The following is an 18,396-nucleotide window of genomic DNA, read 5'->3' as shown; positions in this document are numbered from 1 at the left end:
TTTTAGTCATGTGAGAGTGTAGGAGCATGTGATCACAGAGGTCAAAGGCATGAGTGAGGACAATGAATAGAGCCCCTGTGAGGTTGTCTTTGTCAGTGTTGAGCACTACTTCATCCATAAATGTCCGTAGAGCTGTCACTTTGGGAAAGGTAATGGTAGTGTTGTATGTAGGATGAGAGTGGATTTTGTATGATTATTTTTCAGGCATTTTTCCAAGGATAAGTAGGATGGAGTTTGGGAGTAAGTCAGAGGCTTTGCTGGGTTTGGGTTATTTGAGAAGTGATCTAGCTATTTCCAGGACATAATGTTTTTAATGATGCAAAAGGTGTAAATGTGGCAAAGGGAACTGACTTTGAATTCTTTGTATGTAAACTAGAGGCTAAGTTTCAGATCCTAATGTGCCACTAGGAGAACTTCTTCAAATATTTCTGTAATGTAATCTATTTAGTTGTAATTTGTTTGAAGTAGAAGACTGGGAGATATGGTGTTTGAGAGGGTTAGTGGAAGGCAGAGTAAGTATTGGGTAGTGGAGTAGAGAGGTTACTGAATTCACTGAGCAAGTCAGAAAGTGGGAACTACTGTGTAGACACTGAACGGTGTATTGGATGCTGTTGTTTTCTCGCTTCAGATGTGTTTTGGGGAATGTAGTAAGGAGTGTTGTTTACTTGTTAGTGAGTTGATTTAGTGCAGTCTTATGGCACATTTAATAGTAATATGCAGGGATGTGAATTGTTTCTGAGTGATTGGTGATGTTTTTTTTTTATTTTCAATTCGTCCAGGCAGTGTCATACAGCTTGTGAATTTCTTCTGATTCTTTAGTGAGGCATTCTGTTTGGTTTTATATGAAAAATCTTGTGACAAGTGGAAGACTTTATTTTGTAAATAAAGGAGATGGTGAGCAAGTTTTTTTTTGAGTGGTAGTGTTGTGGCTTTGGAAAACAGACTGGGTGTCTACTGTATTGTGGAAATATAAGATTTTAGTCTATTATTTTGTGACTTGGGTCTGAATGTGACAAGTCTGGGGGCCATTTTATTGTAAAGTTATGGTGCAATAGTGACTGAAAGCCAGAGGTGGCTAGAAGTGGTGGAGCTGCTTTTGCGAAGGTTGGTTAAAAAGTTGTACTGAATCAATGGATTGAAAGGATTCCTCATAACTCCTGCTATGGAACAACTAGTCAAACTAGTCACCAAGAGGGAAAAATATACTAGAGACCTGATCATCACAAACATGGGGACAAAATGCTCCACACAGAGGATATCCCTCATTGGTGAGATCAGACCATAAATTAATCTGTATCCTCCTTCAAGGCCCCCCCCAGTGGAGCCCAGCTGAAACCCTTACAAAATGCCCCTTCAAAGAGAGCCTCTTTTCGCATGTGGATCAAGCAATATATAATAAAATCAAGACCCAAATCAAGACCCTTCGGTCTGGTGGACCCCCCCCACCCAGCCATAAAACAACAAGAGGAGAAAGCTACTACATGACAGAGCAAGAGCAAAAAAAAAAAAGAAAAGGGAAGGCATCATTGATCATCACTAAAGCAAAACCACTCATAAAAATCAAAATCATCCAACAAGAGAGGAAGAGAAAAAAAATACAATGACACAAAAAGACAATCTGCTTTCTTTCTTAGCAGAAAGAAACTGAACTCTGGAAACTCCCCAGATAGTCTCAGAAAAAATGATGAAAAATCACTCCAACACTGAACCCACAGACATTGCCTGGCAGACAGGTTCAGTAGTACAATCTTCTCCCCTCCCTCCCAAAAGGGAAGAGATAAATATCCAGAGTCTAGCCTCCCAAACATCTCAGATGCCCAGGTGAGAGCTGCTGTCTCTAAGCAAAAACACAGCATCAATGGGACCGGACGGGGTGTCCCAGCTGTGTGTACACTAAAACTCAATGAGAACTAAACCCACACATAAGGCTGCTGTTTAATTGCAAGGAGCATAGAGGAACTCATAAATAAAAGACATTAAAGACATTACATTGGGAGGACACTGATCTGACCTTTTTTTCTTTCAAGGCAAGGCACTCCTGCCTGAACTTTCTCGACTTTTTCAAACAGTCACTAAAGGCCATTGATGAGGGTAAGGCAGTTCACACAGCCTACCTTGTTGTAGAGCTTAAATATACACCCACTAAGTCATAATCCATCTTGGACTGTAGTTATCTCAGCTGTAATAATTTCTACACATCAAGCAAAGGATGGAAGTAAGGCTAGTGTGTGTAGTTATTTATACATCAGATAATTCATAGTTTTATTACAGTTCCCCAGAACCTTTTAGCGCTATAGGTGTATTATCCATCCTTTTACAATGTTAGTTAACCTGATGTATTTGTCTTATTCCAGTTGTGCAGATTTTTTGTAAACAGTACATGTTTATTAGGTTCCAAAAACAAAGTCTTCAGTTTTCACATATAACCTAGCTACTGCTTAAGGTGCAACACTTTAGAAACAAATCTGCATATTTGCAGGGAACGCTCTATGCAACCTTGTATTAAGCAGTCTCTGCTGGCTACTCTTACCTCTTTTACTTCTTTGTGCACATAACATTTGTGCTTTACATGTACTGTGCGTCATGACTACATCCAGGGGACACCATTCATACAGTATGGTAACCTGTCACCCACTAAATTTCTTTTGAGACTCTGTTTATTTTCATTCACTTGACTTTCCCATGTCTTTCTGCAAAATAACCTTTATTGTCATTTCCCAGTACCTATTGAACTGACTACTGCAGAAGCTGGCTTGTTGGTCCCCATTTTCTGTGTAATAACAAGTAATTGTTTAGGTCTGGATAAGGATTATTCAGACTTTTTTTTTTTTTAATTATCTGCCTCTGTTTTTTTCTTCCATCCAGGAAGATTACAAGTGATGACATGTATTTTGGAAATGAGACTTCTGTTTGAAAAGACTAACTGTCTGACACTACAGAAAGAAGAAATAACTTTCCTGGATTAACAGTATGTATCCAAGTATCCTATACAGAAAGGTTTAACACATTTGTAGGCAATATATTTAACATGCTACAATCTAAACCTATACAGTGTAAACAAATGCCTCAATTTCTTTGAAAAGTTATAAAGGTAAGAAAAACTAAATGTCAAGATCTTTTAAGTTTTATACATTCTTTCTGTACCACTGCAATTTTCTGTGTTAAAATGAGATATACAATTTTCATTTTTATGTGTGCTGTGCTTTGCAAAAATGATCAGTTTTGCATAATTGTAGGACATTTTTGGGTGCAGGTGGGGAATTCTGGATGGGTACATATTTTTGGTGTACTTCAAAAGTGTATACCATAGATTAGACAAGGACAAAATGATTGACTTCAACAATTGGCTAAGCTTCTGGTGTCATTCAAAGGGGATCCAGTATCTGTCTGCCTGGGAAGACATGATCGACAAACCACAATGCTTTGCCAGAGATGGTCTGCACCTGTCACCCCTGGGAATTCAGGTTACTGGCTAAAGCTCTTGCAACCCTATAGTGCCTTTTTTAGGCAAGGTTCAAAGGATAAAACCACCACCGTAACAGATACAGGCATGCAAAATCTGAAGGTAATGCTACTCACTGCTAGACGTCTAAACCTCAAAATGCACTCTCTCGAGACACTCCTAAAAATGGAGAACATCGATATCTGTGCAGTAACCGAGACCTGGTTCAAAGCTCCAGAGAGCACCTCTGCAATACAGGCTACAACTCTTACCACACTTTTTAGTCACAAAACCAAGACCGAAACACTAAAGGTGGAGGAGTGTCCATATTCACCAAGGATATTCACACTTCCAGGCTAGTTGCCCAACACAATGCATCTTAAATTCTCCAAGTGCAGCTAACACTAGGTAAGACTGCAATCCAAATTGTGGCTTGCTACAGATCCCCCACCATGCCCCAAGATTCTCACTACACCTTTCTAAACATACTGGAAAATATTAAGATACAACCAAACACCCTAATACTGGGTGATTTCAACAACCCTGCCATTAACTGGGAAAAATACTCTGGTACCAACTCCTTTTCCCAGCGGTTCTTGGAATTCATAAATTCCAGCGCCCTGGATCAATTAATCCATTGTCCCACCAGGGGCTCCAATATCCTAGACTTGGCCATTACCAACATGGGAGATAGATGCTCCGCGCCAGTGGTCACCCCCTCATTGGTCAGGTCTGACCATAAGCAAATCACCCTTGACATCCACATCCCACCCCCCACACTCCAGTAAGGAAACCTCCTTAAAAAAACTTCACCAAAGCCAACTTCATGCTGCTAAAGTCAGAAGTGACAAACTTCAGAACACCCATGCAGATGGGATCTGAAAGTTCGATTGCAGAATCCTACACTAAGGCTCTGTACGAGCACATCCACTCGTGTATGAATCGTGCCATCCCAAATAGAACCAAGATGCTCTTCTCCAAAAAAAGGAAGCCAATATGGTGGTCCCCTGCTATAAACAAACTGTACAACAGAAGGAAGAAACTGTTGCAGAAGAGCAAAATCGCAGAATGCAAAAATACTCCCTCACCAGCCTCAGTAAGAAGCTGAGATCCCTCATAAAATCCTCAAAAGCTAGTTGCGAAAATAAAATTGCCAAAGATTCCAAAGACAACCACAAGGCATTATATAGTTATGTCAAGAATCTAAATGGCAATGCTCAGATCTGCTCTGAGCTACAACAGAATGGCATTAAATATACTGATCCCAAGGGTATTGCCAATATCCTGGCAGATCGATTTAGTGCCAACTTCACCCCCCTCTCACCCCCTAAAGGGCCCATCTCAATGCCAAAAGATTGCCAAATTCCGGTAATCACGGCCACACAGGTTGAAACTGCACTCTCCAAAGCTAAGAATACAGCATCCATGGGACCAGATGACATCCCAGGCTGTGTACTACATGAACTACAAAATGAACTGGCACCTCACCTAAGTGGCATGTTTAATCATAGCCTCACCTCAGGCTTCATGCCTACTGAGTGGCGCACAGCTACAGTTATCCCACTCCACAAGGGGGGATCCGCCTTGGATCCCGGGAACTAATGTCCCATCAGTCTGACAAGCCTGATCTGCAAGGGCATGGAACTTGTAAACAAAGACATTGGCAACCTTCAAACACTGGACCCCACCCAGTTTGGGTTTGTGAAGGACTGATCTTGTCTCCTGAATCTGATTGACTTCTTTGAATCAGTCTCCAGAGCTGTGGACGAGGGTAAGGTGGTCCACACAGCCTATCTGGACCTTCCCAAGGCCTTCAACACCATCCCCCACTCTGGAATCATAGATAAACTTACTAAGCTGGGCGTAAATCCCTACGTCACTCAATGGGTTGCCCACTGGCTTACTGACAGAACCCAGACTGTAAAAGTAGCAGACTCCAAATCCAGCTCCATACAAGTGGAGTACCTCAGGGTTCAGTCCTGGGACCACTCTTGTTTGGCATCTACTTCTCTGAAGTACAGGCCAACATTAAGGGACTCTGGTTAACAAAGTTTGCAGATGACTGCAAACTGGGAGCCATTAATGAATCCCCAAATGATATGGATATTCTACAAAAGGGCCTTACAGAAACAGATGCCTGGTGTCAGAGCCATGGGCTCAAGCTTAATGCCAAGAAATGTATAGTTATCCCCTTTGGAAAAAAAACATGTACCCATGAATTACCACATAGGTGGCAGTACACTAAACATCGAAAGTGTGATGAGAGACTTAGGGACACAGGTGGACACTTTCGATAACCACATTGCCTCAACAGTCAGGAAATCCTTCTATGTTGCACACCTCATCACTAAGGGCTCTTCATCCAGAAAAAAGGAGGTCATTGTCCCACTGTACTCATCTCTCATTAGACCCATTATAGAGTATAATGCCCTGTTTGGTGTGTACATCAGAAGACATCTGCAACAGCTGGAAAGGCCACAAAAGTACCTCACTAAAAGAATCACAGGCCTAAAGCAGATGCCATATGCTGACAGTCTAAAAAAAACTCCAGCTATACTCTGTGGCATATCGTCTACTCAGAAGTGATTTCTGTTTAACATACAAGGCCATGTCAAACCCTGAGCTGTTGGGCATGCTCCAGTTAAAGAAATCCCAATCCCTCAGAGCCACACGCTCCAGGGATCTAAACCTTGTCATCACAATGAAGAAAACATGCTGGAGGGATAGGTTCCTGACCCCGAGACACCCCATACTCTGGAATAGACTGCCCATACATGTCAAGCAGAGTGCCTCATTGGCCCTCTTCAAAAGGAACCTTGATGATTGGATGGGAGATAAGAAATTCACCCTGGGGATCGTGTCAGTTGCCCGGCTAGACAGGGGTCCAGAGAAGTAAATATTGTGGGAAGGAATATCCAGGGAATTGTTATGGCTAGGCTTATATTGGCCTTAGGGCTGATAGCCTATTACCAACCTATGAACCTGTGAACCTGTAAGGGTGGGTGCAGGTAAGAAACGTATCTGCCAGGGACTTGGCTGCAAGCGAATGTGGGGACTCAGTTGAATTGGTGTCTTCTGGGAACAGGAAGTGGCATGGGTCTGTATAGCTGACTTGTTAGTGTACTAGGGATGAGATAACACATTGGGCTTTGGGTGACTATGCAAAGTTTTGCTTGTGTCAGTAACAGGGCTGTTGGTTGGTGATAGTGTAAATAATTTGGTCTTTATTGCCAAGGATAGTACTACTATATATTTGTAGTGAACTACTTTTGTTTGCATTGTTGTTATTGTTGGGTTGGTACATGGTGAGGACTGCTGTACTTTAGTAAGTTGTATTTATTTACAGGTCTTTTGGATAGAAGTTCTGTAGAAAGTGAATTTATATTCATTAAGAGATCTGTGCATGGCCATATGTGCAGTGGAGGGGGATTGTTTTTACTCTTTTTTTTTTTTTTTGCCACTCTATGCCTCCACTGCAAGATGCAGATCATTAGACCCCTTCTGACCATTTGGCCGATTTGTTCCCCATCATTGGGGTAAGGGTCAACCATTAGGGGCATTACTAAGGTAGACATCATGGATGGTTCATGTTTTTTTTTCCTTTGTGCACTACCTCCTTGCACATGGTGAGGAATACTAAAAAAGATTCTGAGTGCAGTGAGCTGATGGTGGTGGATGGTCTCCCACTTCTGTAAGGGACATATGCCAGTAGAATACACCACCTACAAACTGTGAGCACAGGAGGTGGTTTCCCTGGTCTCCATCAGAAAAGTCTAACCTCCTGCTCCCTGAGTGTGAGCTAACAGCTCCCTTCCCTCAGAGAGAGGTTAGCAGGCCATTCCCCTTCCCTCCGCTGCTAATTTGACCTGTGTCACTTGGGCCATGGTGAGGGCTCTTTTACTTCGCTCATGGACCCAGGCTAGGAGATTTTTTTTTTTTACAATGATGGGCAGTGGGAGAAGTTTATTCTAATTTTAGATAAGCTCTTTATGCATTACTGTGAGCCTTATAGTATTGCCATTTCTGTGATTAGTACATTTTGGCCAGGATTTATTATGGAAGCCTACAGTATGTCACTCGTGCAGCCACATTTATTTATTTATATTTGTTTACCAGAGTAATACACTGATCAATATTGACCAATTTCAGGATAATATGTTCACATATTACTTGTTATGGGCATTTGGACCATGCACTGCACACCCCTGCAGTTTAATCAGAGAGTCTTCATTAATTGCAGTTATAGTATTTTATTCTGTTTTTATTTCAAGTTCACCTTACTGTAATGTTTTCTAATTAGTTTCTGTATGTAGTTTGTGCATTTAGAATTTTCCTTTTTTGTCTGGCATAATTTCATTCCCACATGCCATTTAAAGACTGTAGCAATGTCAGTGATAAAGTAGCTTAATTGTCTTTGGTAAATAAGGCTGTGGGTTCTATGCCCACACCAGATGGATGGATTGCTAACACTATAGTTAATTAACTGTAGCCAAAACTCTCAAGTGTACCTCATTTCGAGGAACATTCCTCATTTGGGGTCCTAAAAAGTTTATGTTCCTCCAAGTTCCGCATTGAAAGGGTCTGCCACACATTCAGTGTTAGCAATGTTTTAACTGATATCAGTGGTAAATTGAACTGAATCATATATTTCATTAAAATACCTATTCTATGAGTAAATATGTCACATTTTAGCCATGCTGCGAGCTTCGTAGTTTAATTTGTTAGTAAGCCAGTAGTAAATGTTCCACATTTTGCCCATTTGTTCCACATTGTAAAAGGTAGTGTTCCTCATTTTGGAGATGGAAGGTTGAGAGCTATTACTGTAGCTAACACAGTGTTAGCATTCCAACCTGGTATTTATCTTACTCACTTTAATGTCTTCAAAAAAATTCTTTACATAACTTTTCCCGCTGTCTTTTTGCATTTCAAAGAAACATGCCCTGTAGTTTCTTCTTTTCCACAATATAGATATATACTTTCACTTATCTTTGTATATGGCATATTCCCTTTTAGTGGTAATTTATCACCAGTCTCTGTAAGGAATTCTGGCATTCTACTTTTTTATTTCACCGTTCAGTTCTTATTTTTATAGCTCTAACCTTTTCTTCTGTTAAATTTGCCCACAGGGTAACATAATATTGTATCATTATATTTTTGGGTTTTATATTACGACAAAATATCGTAATATTGAATGCCTAAACATCGAACTGTATTCATCGAAATGCATTTTCGATGAATACTTCCAGGGCAAAGATGTAGTTGGCCAACTGCACGGTGTTGCCCTTTTCTCCACTGTAGTGTGATCTTGGAGTTGGTATATTTAGTTGGGGGGGCTGTGGGGGACACAACCCCCCACATGGGTGGGGTTGTTTTAGGTTACGTAGGATTGCAGGCAAGTGTTTTTTTTGTTGCGCTATATGTATTCATCGATTCGCATAAATGCATTTTGATGAATGTAGTCCAATGTTTAGGCGTTCGATATTACAGCATTTTGACGCAATATAGACTCATATTTTTGTACCACAATTGTCTCTCTTTTTCCATTTCCTCAGTATTTTTCTTCATAAAAATATTTTTTTCTTGATAACATTACAAAAATTTGCATTTGAAGTGATTCTCCCTGGGCCTCACTGAAAATTTGCTTGTTCCAAGTCGGACTTTCCAGTAAACAAACGTTAAATAAATAAAATAATAAAACATTTCATTTCTTTATTTACACATTTTTTGTCTCTTTATCTTTTCATCATTTCCCATAATTTTTCATATTATATTTTAACAAGTTTATCACTAACTTCATTTATCCACTTTAACATTTAACACCAGTTCAATGTGGCAGTGTAAACAAGTGGGTAAATTAACCCTAAATCTCCTCCTTTTTTATCTGTATACATATAAATGAAAAGATTCCCTATAAATCTTCATTCTCATATATTATTGGCATCATATACACACTTGTTAAATATGTTAACCTTTCCATTTAGACAGAATTTGTTAAATAAGCTTTTTTTCTAAATAATTATTTATGTTATTTATATGCTTTCAAAAAATCACAGATTTCCTTTATTTCTTCTATTTTTTCCATTAATTTCTACTTGTATTCCTACTTCTAAATCTTATATCTAGTACAGAAATCTCATTCTTTGTAAAATATATACCTCCTATCTTTCCTGTATTACCCAGTGCTTTACTTTTTCTTTATTTAATGTCATGCTTACTGCCGTTATGCATTCATATAAATATAGTAACACATATTTCATCCAAATGTTATTTTTTGATGTCACTGCAATATCATTTGCATAAGACTACATAATATAGGAAACTTATTCCTTCATTTGTCATGCATCCTTCATTTTTATATGTATTATTAATACATTCATGACCCAAGCAAATAATATGCTACTCCTTGGACATACCTGGCTTATACCATTCTTTATATCTATTTCTCTACTAAGCCACCCATTTACTAAAATTCATGTTCAGTTATTGCAAGCCAAGCGACAGATGTTACTAATTTTTCCACTTATATTATACTCGTCCATGATTATCCACAAACTTTCATGCCGTATTGTGTCAAATGCCTTATTCAAATTTTCTACTATGTTTAACCTCCTCTTTTGTCTTGATAATGTCATCCAAAATCTTCCTCACTATCAGTAGTAATTCCTGACATCCTTTCCCTTTATATGTGCTGCCTTCCATAATATTCTCAATTTTATTTTCCATTTTATTTTGAAGTGTTTTCATAAAAATCTTTTATAGTCCACATTATTCAGTATTATAAGGCTTCAATTTTTAATTTAATTTTTCCACTTTTTTCCCATATAAATTTAAGTATCTTACTACATAAGTCCTTAGGGGTCTACTTTGAGTGAACAAAATCCCACTTACCCGACTTTCTGAACACCAAGACTACATAGCCGAAACTGCATTTGAACGACTTCTCGGAACACCGACTGAAAACTCCAGGTAAGTAACCACTTGTCCCCAACATAAAATAAAAAAATGAAGCAAATTAAACCCACCCATGTGGGGGGCTTTGCCTCCTACACCCACCTAACTAAATATACCAACTCCAAGATTGCACAACAGCAGGGAAAGGGACAAAGTTCAACATGATGGCCAATTGGTTACTTACTTGGAGTTTTCATTTGGTGTTCCAAGGGGCCATTCAGTTGCATTGATGGTGGCATTGTTTTGGAGTTTAGAAAGTCTGGTAAGTGGGATTTCATTTATTCAAAGTAGTCTCCTCCTTATACAGAAATCTTTCACTTAACCATTCATTCATTGTTTTTTAAAAATGCTTCTTTTGCCATTCTTTTAAATCCACATGCATTTGATATTTAGTTCCATCTGGCCCCACAGCGGATTCCGTAGTCACTTGCCCCAGCACCTTATCTAGTTTGTATAAATAAGTCTCCTGTTCATATTCGTTGTCTTGCTCAGATAATCTTTTAACGTTCCATCTTCTCTCTTGCTCTTTTTCTTTAAACATTTCTTGTATGTATTTTACTACAATATGCATAATCTGTTCCTGGTTCTTTTTATCTGTCCTTTTTACATTTTTCATTTGTTTCATTACACTACTATCTTAACTAATTTACTTTAAATATGGTGATACCTCTCCTCCTTTATCTTCTAGGAAAATATCTTTGTTTAAATAATAATTCCTATTTTTTCTTGATTTTTCCTATATACCACTTTTTCTTTCTCATAATATTCTGTGTCATTCTTGTCCAAGTCCTTGAAAGCACCTTTTACATATTCTTTCATATTTTTCTGCTTTTCATGCATCCCTCTGTCAAACTAATAAACACATTTTATATATTTTTTAAAAGCCACCATTCAAACCAATGTTTATAAAATAATCTCATAGTAATATGACATTTCTATAATTGTTATATTATTTTCTTTCCACCCTCATCCCATGTTTTCTCATTTACTCTTTTTATCCTTTTTTTCTATTTTATATACTCTTTATACTCCTTTAAATCTCTCCATATTGCTACATGGTCTAAAAAGCCTGTTAGAATTGATTCATCTTCAGCAATATTTAACGTTCTGATACTATATCTGTTTCAGTTGTGCATGTACCTTGACTGTATGCCCATGAGTTTCTTCTACATCTCATAACTTCTAATATTGTTTTATCATCACATATTCTCTTTTTTCCCCTCTCAAATCACAATTAAAGTCTCCCATTAATATAATGTTTATATTTATTACTACACAATCTAATATCTTGAGGAATAATTTCTCCCTTTCTTTACATGTAACATAAGCATATAATGCTATAATTCTATATATTTGATCTTTACATCAGTTAATCTTCCCATCATTACTAATGTCACCTCTAGTATTTTCACTGATTTTTGATAAAGAAGTACTATTCCTAAATATTGTTCATATTCCAAATTATATCTCCTCTCCAAAGTTTTTCTGTTTGCAGTCACTATTCCTAAATATTGTTCATATTCCAAATTATATCTCCTCTCCAAAGTTTTTCTGTTTGGAGTCTTTCTTCCTTAGTTAAAAATCTTACATCTTGCAGCACTATTACATCTCCATCAAATTTACTGCATCACTCTAAAACTACTGTCTTTCAAACTATAATTTTAATAGTGTTTACATTTACAGAAAATACTCTAAACGTATTACTTTCTCTTTTTTTCTAGTGTCCTGTATATTATTTTTTTTACTTTTAGACAGATTTATAATTTTCTTATTAGCTTTTTTCCATTTCCTTTCTTTTTTCTTTCATAACTTTTTCTGTCTGTGAACTCTTTTTCCGATAGATTTTCCCCCGTTTATTATTTACCAATTTATATCTTCCTCATAGGTGTGCACTAGGCTAATGGCCCTGGGGCCTTTACAAGCCTAGCCCATAGAAGTGCCCTGTTCCCAGGGTCTGTCATCACTTACTTTGGAGGCTTTTTCTGTGTTATCTTTGTTATTATTGTTTATCTTTATATATTTCCTCCTTCTTCTACTACTTCTTTACCTTCTACTCCCACTACTTGTTCTCTTTGTTCATGTTTTTTCTCCTCCCTTGTAATTTTTTTCCATTTTGCAGTCTATCCATAAATGCCCAGTTTTCACATTTATAACATTTTAATTCACATCTTCTTGCATCGTGATCCATTTCCCATAAATGTAACGTCTTCTTTTGTCAAAATTACCTATTAGATGATCCTATTTGCCACAGGAAAAATATTTTGGGTTGACCCCAATATTTCACTACAACCTTGTTTTATTCCACATTTACCATAATAGGAATGCGTAAATTTTTTTCATTTACTACTTTCAGTAGAGTGTGACAATACCACCCTCCAGTCCATAACCCCCTATTGCCACGAACTTTGGAAATGCCCACAACTTTATTACAGATTTACTTGAATGTCTTTTTAAAGTCTGTTTTTTGTACTTCAGTTCAAAATTGCACATGTATCTTTTCTTTTTTCTCATTTCAATGCTTTACCCATATATATATATATATATACGTTCCATGGGTTGCATTTCTTTTTCTTCTCATTCTTCGAAGAAACTTTGCATTGCATAACCAGTCTTAAATATTTTACAAAATGTCTCTTTATTTATAAGAATAAAAACTGTTACTTTTGAGCCTTTACACCCAAACAAGTTATTAAACTATCCCAAACTTTATAGCTGTCCATTTCTTTCTCCTCTTTATTTTGAATTCTCATCACAAATTTCTGCCTTGCATTTACTTCATCTTTCTTCTGTTCTTCTCTCTCACCTCCACCTTTCTTCATCGTCTTTGCATAAGATTTGTTTCCTTCACTTTTGCCGTTTAAAATGGAATCTGCTTTCTACTTCTGAATTTTGTGCATGATTTTCCCCCTTGAAAACCTCATTTCCACTTTCAGGTTTGTTCTGCAATAACATCTCACTTAGTAAATCATCCTGAGATCCCCCCCTCAACTGGAGAGTTGTAATTATATATCCTTCACATATTGTTTCTCCTTTCTCTGCTTCAGCAAACAGATTGTGCTGAAAAAAGTCTTCTGAATCCTTCACCATCTTTCCAGCAGAAACACTGACATTCGCCTCAGTTCCTTCTGCCACTCTCTCCATCTCACACACCGTCCTCTCAGCTGCCCCTGTGTTAGGAACGAGATGTGCACACATACTTGCTAGCTGTACATGCTATGAGTAAGAGTCCTTTATGTACAAAAAGAACTCTTTATTTACAAAATATTTGCATATTTCCAGATAATTACAAATGTACAAACATGTAAGTATACAAATACACAGTTATAATTTCCTTTACAGTCTTATCAAATTTTCATCCCTATTAGACCCCCCCACTCCTTTTTCCTTAACCACTAAACCACTATCTGATTTTACTTAATATTGTTGCTAAAACCCAGTTATCATTAAACATAATTTCATTTATTCTTTCATTCTGTATAACCCATATAACATAAAATAACTTATCTGTTCTTTTAATATATCCTTTACTTTTATTCTTATAATATCTATATTTAATCATATCCATGCTTATTTTATTAACTTCTTTCATATCTTTGGAAAAAAAATCTTTATATAGTTTCCACATAGCTTTTTTACTCATATATTTCAAAAGCTCTGGTTCCATAGTTTTTACTTGACAGTGTCATCCTATTCTATCACTTTTCTTTTTATATGGCATATTTCCTTTTTCTAGCAATTTATCTATTACCAATCTTCACCAAAAATCTTGACATTCTACTTTCTGATCACACCATTTGCTTATTATTTTATAGGTTTAATTTTTATCATCTGTTAGATTTTCCCATGGTTTTACATAGTAATGTTTTATCATTACATTTATACCACATTTTCTGTTTTTTTTCTATATCATCAAGTTTCATTTTCCACAAAAATATTTTTCTTGGTAGCATTTATTTCCCCATTTATGCACTCTTTTTTTTTTCTCTTTTTTACCATTCCCCAAAATTTATCATACTTGTATTTATATAATTTTACTATTAATCTTTCATCTTTTTTTATAACTTTAACACTTTGTATAAATTTAATGAAGCAACATATTAACCCCAGACCCCTTTCTTGTTTATTTACATTAAGAACTCCACTAGTTTTACTGGGTTTAATCTAGAACCCCATATTCATGAAAAATATCTACAGGAATTCCTTTTCAAATTCTGTTGGCAGTATAACTATACTTGCTAAGTATGCTGTTTTTCCCATCAATACTGAATTTATTAACTAAACCTTTTTTCTGAAAAATAATTTATATTTTCTCCCAAAAATATGTGCGTTTTTCCCCCATCGAATTCTACTTGCACCTTTATTCCCAAATTTTATACCTAACAAATTTGATTAATTGTAAAATATATACCCCTACCTTTAATACATCATCTAAACCTTTACTTTTCTCTTTATTTAAAGCCATCCTTATCATCTCAAGACAATAATTAATTTGTGCAAATTATTACTTCTTTTATCCAAATTTTGCTTTTTGCAGTTATTTTAGTGTCATATGAGTATATTAACAGAACTGGAATTCTTAACCTTTCAGGTGTTATATACCCTGCCTCCTTCATTTTGTAATTTATATCACATACTATTTCATTCATAACGAATGCAAAGAGTGTACAACTCATTGAATATCCCTGTCTTACACCGCTTTTTATATGTACCTCTTGGCTTAACCAGCCATTTGCAAGTATTTTTACTTTATTATTGTTGTATGCTGATGTACATAATTTCATCATTTTCTCACTTATATTATATTCTTTCATTATTACCCACAATATTTCATGTCCAGTGGTTATCAAATGCCTTATTAAGGTCTCATATCATGATTTTCACTTTTTCTTTTCTTTTCATAATATCATATCTACAATTTCTCTAACTGTCATTAAAAATTTTTGACAACCCTTCCCTTTATACTATATATACTGTCTTCCATATTTCCATTTTAGTTTCATAAAGATCGAATAATTATTATTATTATTATTATTCAGTACGTCACTCTCCCTTTTTTAATTGTCTTCTGTCTTCTGTCTTCCTTCTTCCATATGAATTTAAGTATTCTGCTACATAATTCTTTTTACATAAAACCTTCATTTAACCATTCCTTTAAAATGTTTTAAAAAATTGCCAGTCCCTTAAATTTTTGTATATGTCATACCCTATTATATCTGGTCCTGCAGCCAAATCTATATTTTCTTGTTCTGATATTTTATTTAGCTCATTTAAAGAATTATACTTTTCCAACTCTTTATTTACTTTTTCTTTTAACTTTTTTTTACCTTACATGTTTTTTTTTCACTACCTTATTGTTTTCTTTAAACATTTCTTGTACATATTGTACTACAATATTCATGGTCTTTTCCTGAGTCTCATTTGACATTTTTTTATTTCTCTCATTATGCTACCATCTTCCTTTACTAATCTCCTTAAGTAACTCAATACTTCTCTTTTTCCTTGTAAAAAGTATCTTTGCTTATATAACAAATCTTGTATTTTTTCTTAATTTCTTTCATATAATTCTTTTTCTTTGACAAATTATTTCTATCATTACGTTCTTAAATCTTCCAATGGATAGTTATTTTTTGTATATTTTTGTTTGCCTACTTTCCTCACATCATATTGCCACTGTAAAAAAATATTTTTTAAATTTATCTTAAATGTTATCCACCATTCAGACCAATTTTTATAAAATATTTTCATAGTGCTATGAATTTTTCCATAACTCTTTTACTAATCTCTCTTTCTTCATTCCATGCTTTCTCATTTATCCTTTGTATTTCTTTGCTTATTTTATATATTCCTTGTTTTCCTTTATCTCTATCCAAATTTCAAGATGATCAGAAAACTCTGTTTCATCTACCTCCCCTTTTTCTATAACTAAACATTCTGATACTATAAGGTAATCTGTTTCAGTTCTATACATACCCCTTTTTATAAGTCCATGAATTTGTGTCCCGCAGTTTTAACTTATAATGTTTTTCTTATGTCATTTCATTTTTTATGCTTGCCTCATAAATCACAATTAAGGTCTCCTGTTATTATAGTATTCATATTTATCACTATATAGTTTAACATCTGATGAAATAACCTTTCCCTTTCTTTACAGTTAGTATAAGCATGTAATGTTATGGTTCTATATACTTCCATTTTAAATTTACAATGGTTTAGCTTCTCATTTTTGCTGAAGTCACATCTAATATAATTGCTGTATTTCTGCACTATACAGCTATTCCAGAGTATCTCTCATTTCTGAAATTCCAGATTATTTCCTCTCCATAGTTTCTATGTTTGCAGTCTTTCCTCATTTGCGACATCTATATCACTTGTATTACACCACTAAAAATCACTTTCTTCTTACTATATTGTTAATACTGTTTACATTTATAGAAAGCACTCTAAAATTGTCATTTTCTTTTTTCCTTAGATTCATGGTTTCATAAGTTCAAAGTTACTTACTAGGCTAGTTTTCTTAATAAGCCATTCTAAGCCTAGCCAGTTTCCCTTTAGGAGGTGAGAATCAATTGCTGTACCTTGTGTTTGTGAACCAAAGCCTTAAACATTATGTTGTTGTTGTTTGCCTTTCGGCTTTTTCCCGGTAAGGGGTCGCCACAGCGGAGCTCCGGTCCGCTAATGATTGGCAGTCGATTTTTTACAAAATGCCGAGGTGCCAGCTCGACGCCCAACCTACAATGAAGGCACGCCCATTTATGCACGCATGTCTTTCGAATGCTACCCAACCGCGGGGAGGACATGCAGACTCCACACAGAAGGCACTCCCAAGCCAAGAATCGAATGGGAGAACCTCTTGCTGTGAGGTAACAATGCTACCGCCGTACCACCGTGGCATTCAGAACCTTAAACATTATACCACACCCAAATCATTATCTGTATTTATTCTTTTTCATCCATTTGCTTTCTTTTTTTCTTTTGTACTTATCCCTTTTATCCCTTTAAATTTTCTTTTTGCCTTTTACTGTTTTACCAATAGAAGTCTGTTTCTTCTTTTACCACCTCCCAACGTATGTCTTCGTCACTTATTTCAGAACATTCTTCTATGTCCTCTTTATTATATTTTCTCATCTAATTTTTCATCTATTTCTACTTCTAACATTTCATCTCGTTGCTCATCATCTTCTCTTTCTTTTTCCTTACTCTTATTTTCATTTTTGCAGTCCATCCATAAATGTTCAATTTTGTTATACCTTTATAACATTTCAATTCACATTTTGTGCATAGTGTCCCATTTCCACGTAAATGTAACATTTTCTTTAGTCACAGTTACTTATCAAATGTCCTGCTTTTCCACACACACACACACACACACACACACACACACACACACACACACACACACACAAAAAACAAAACATGTTTTGGGTTGTCCCCAGTATTTGGGAACCACATATGCTCCTACATATCTTGCACAATCACAGGCAAGAACTGGTTTAGTATTCAAGGTGTATATGTCTAGTATATTTCCATAATGTCACCTGAAGGTTGCTGGAATGTGTCTGTAGCAAGAATAGTCAAAGCTACACATACTTTAGTGTCCACAGGGATCAGTATTTCATGTGCCCCCACAATATTCCATGTGAAAATGACATGTCAGTTACCTGCAGTGTGGTGTCTGTGTCCACAGGATAGTAGTCTACTGTGCTCTGTCTAGGAGTTGAAGGTATGTTATTTTTATTCAGATTCTTCTGTGATGTGGACTGTGACTCTCCCTGTCATGGTCAGTGGATGTAAGAATGATCTCTAACATATGCTACTCAGATAAAACAGCTGATATACTTAGTATTGTGGAGTGGTCTCTCTTCATGTTTACCAAAACATCATGGTGTACAAACTTGCTGGTGGTCACAACGGTTTATGCAATTTTTATACATTCCTAAGTCTTTCATCAGTATTGTTTATCCGTTATTTACATCTACAGGGAAGCTCATTAGCATAGTGTTTCT

At 36.0% G+C, this 18,396-nt stretch overlaps 1 protein-coding gene across 2 annotated transcripts in view; it reads left to right on the top strand.

Moving 5' to 3' along the window:
- Positions 1-18,396, top strand: part of LOC122809238 — an 82,978-nt gene that overhangs the window by 10,045 nt on the left and 54,537 nt on the right. The window contains exon 2 of one of the 2 annotated variants that reach the window (XM_044080552.1): positions 2,866-2,968. The exons of the other annotated variant lie outside the window; for it this stretch is intronic. The gene's annotated coding sequence lies outside the window, so the exon portion shown is untranslated. The remainder of the gene's footprint in view (positions 1-2,865; positions 2,969-18,396) is intronic. 2 annotated transcript variants of the gene reach the window in all.

Source organism: Protopterus annectens, chromosome 8.part0, assembly GCF_019279795.1.
Source record: "Protopterus annectens isolate FY-2018-M chromosome 8.part0, PAN1.0, whole genome shotgun sequence".
NCBI lineage: Eukaryota > Metazoa > Chordata > Ceratodontiformes > Protopteridae > Protopterus > Protopterus annectens.
This window is presented reverse-complemented; position numbering and strand designations above follow the sequence as displayed.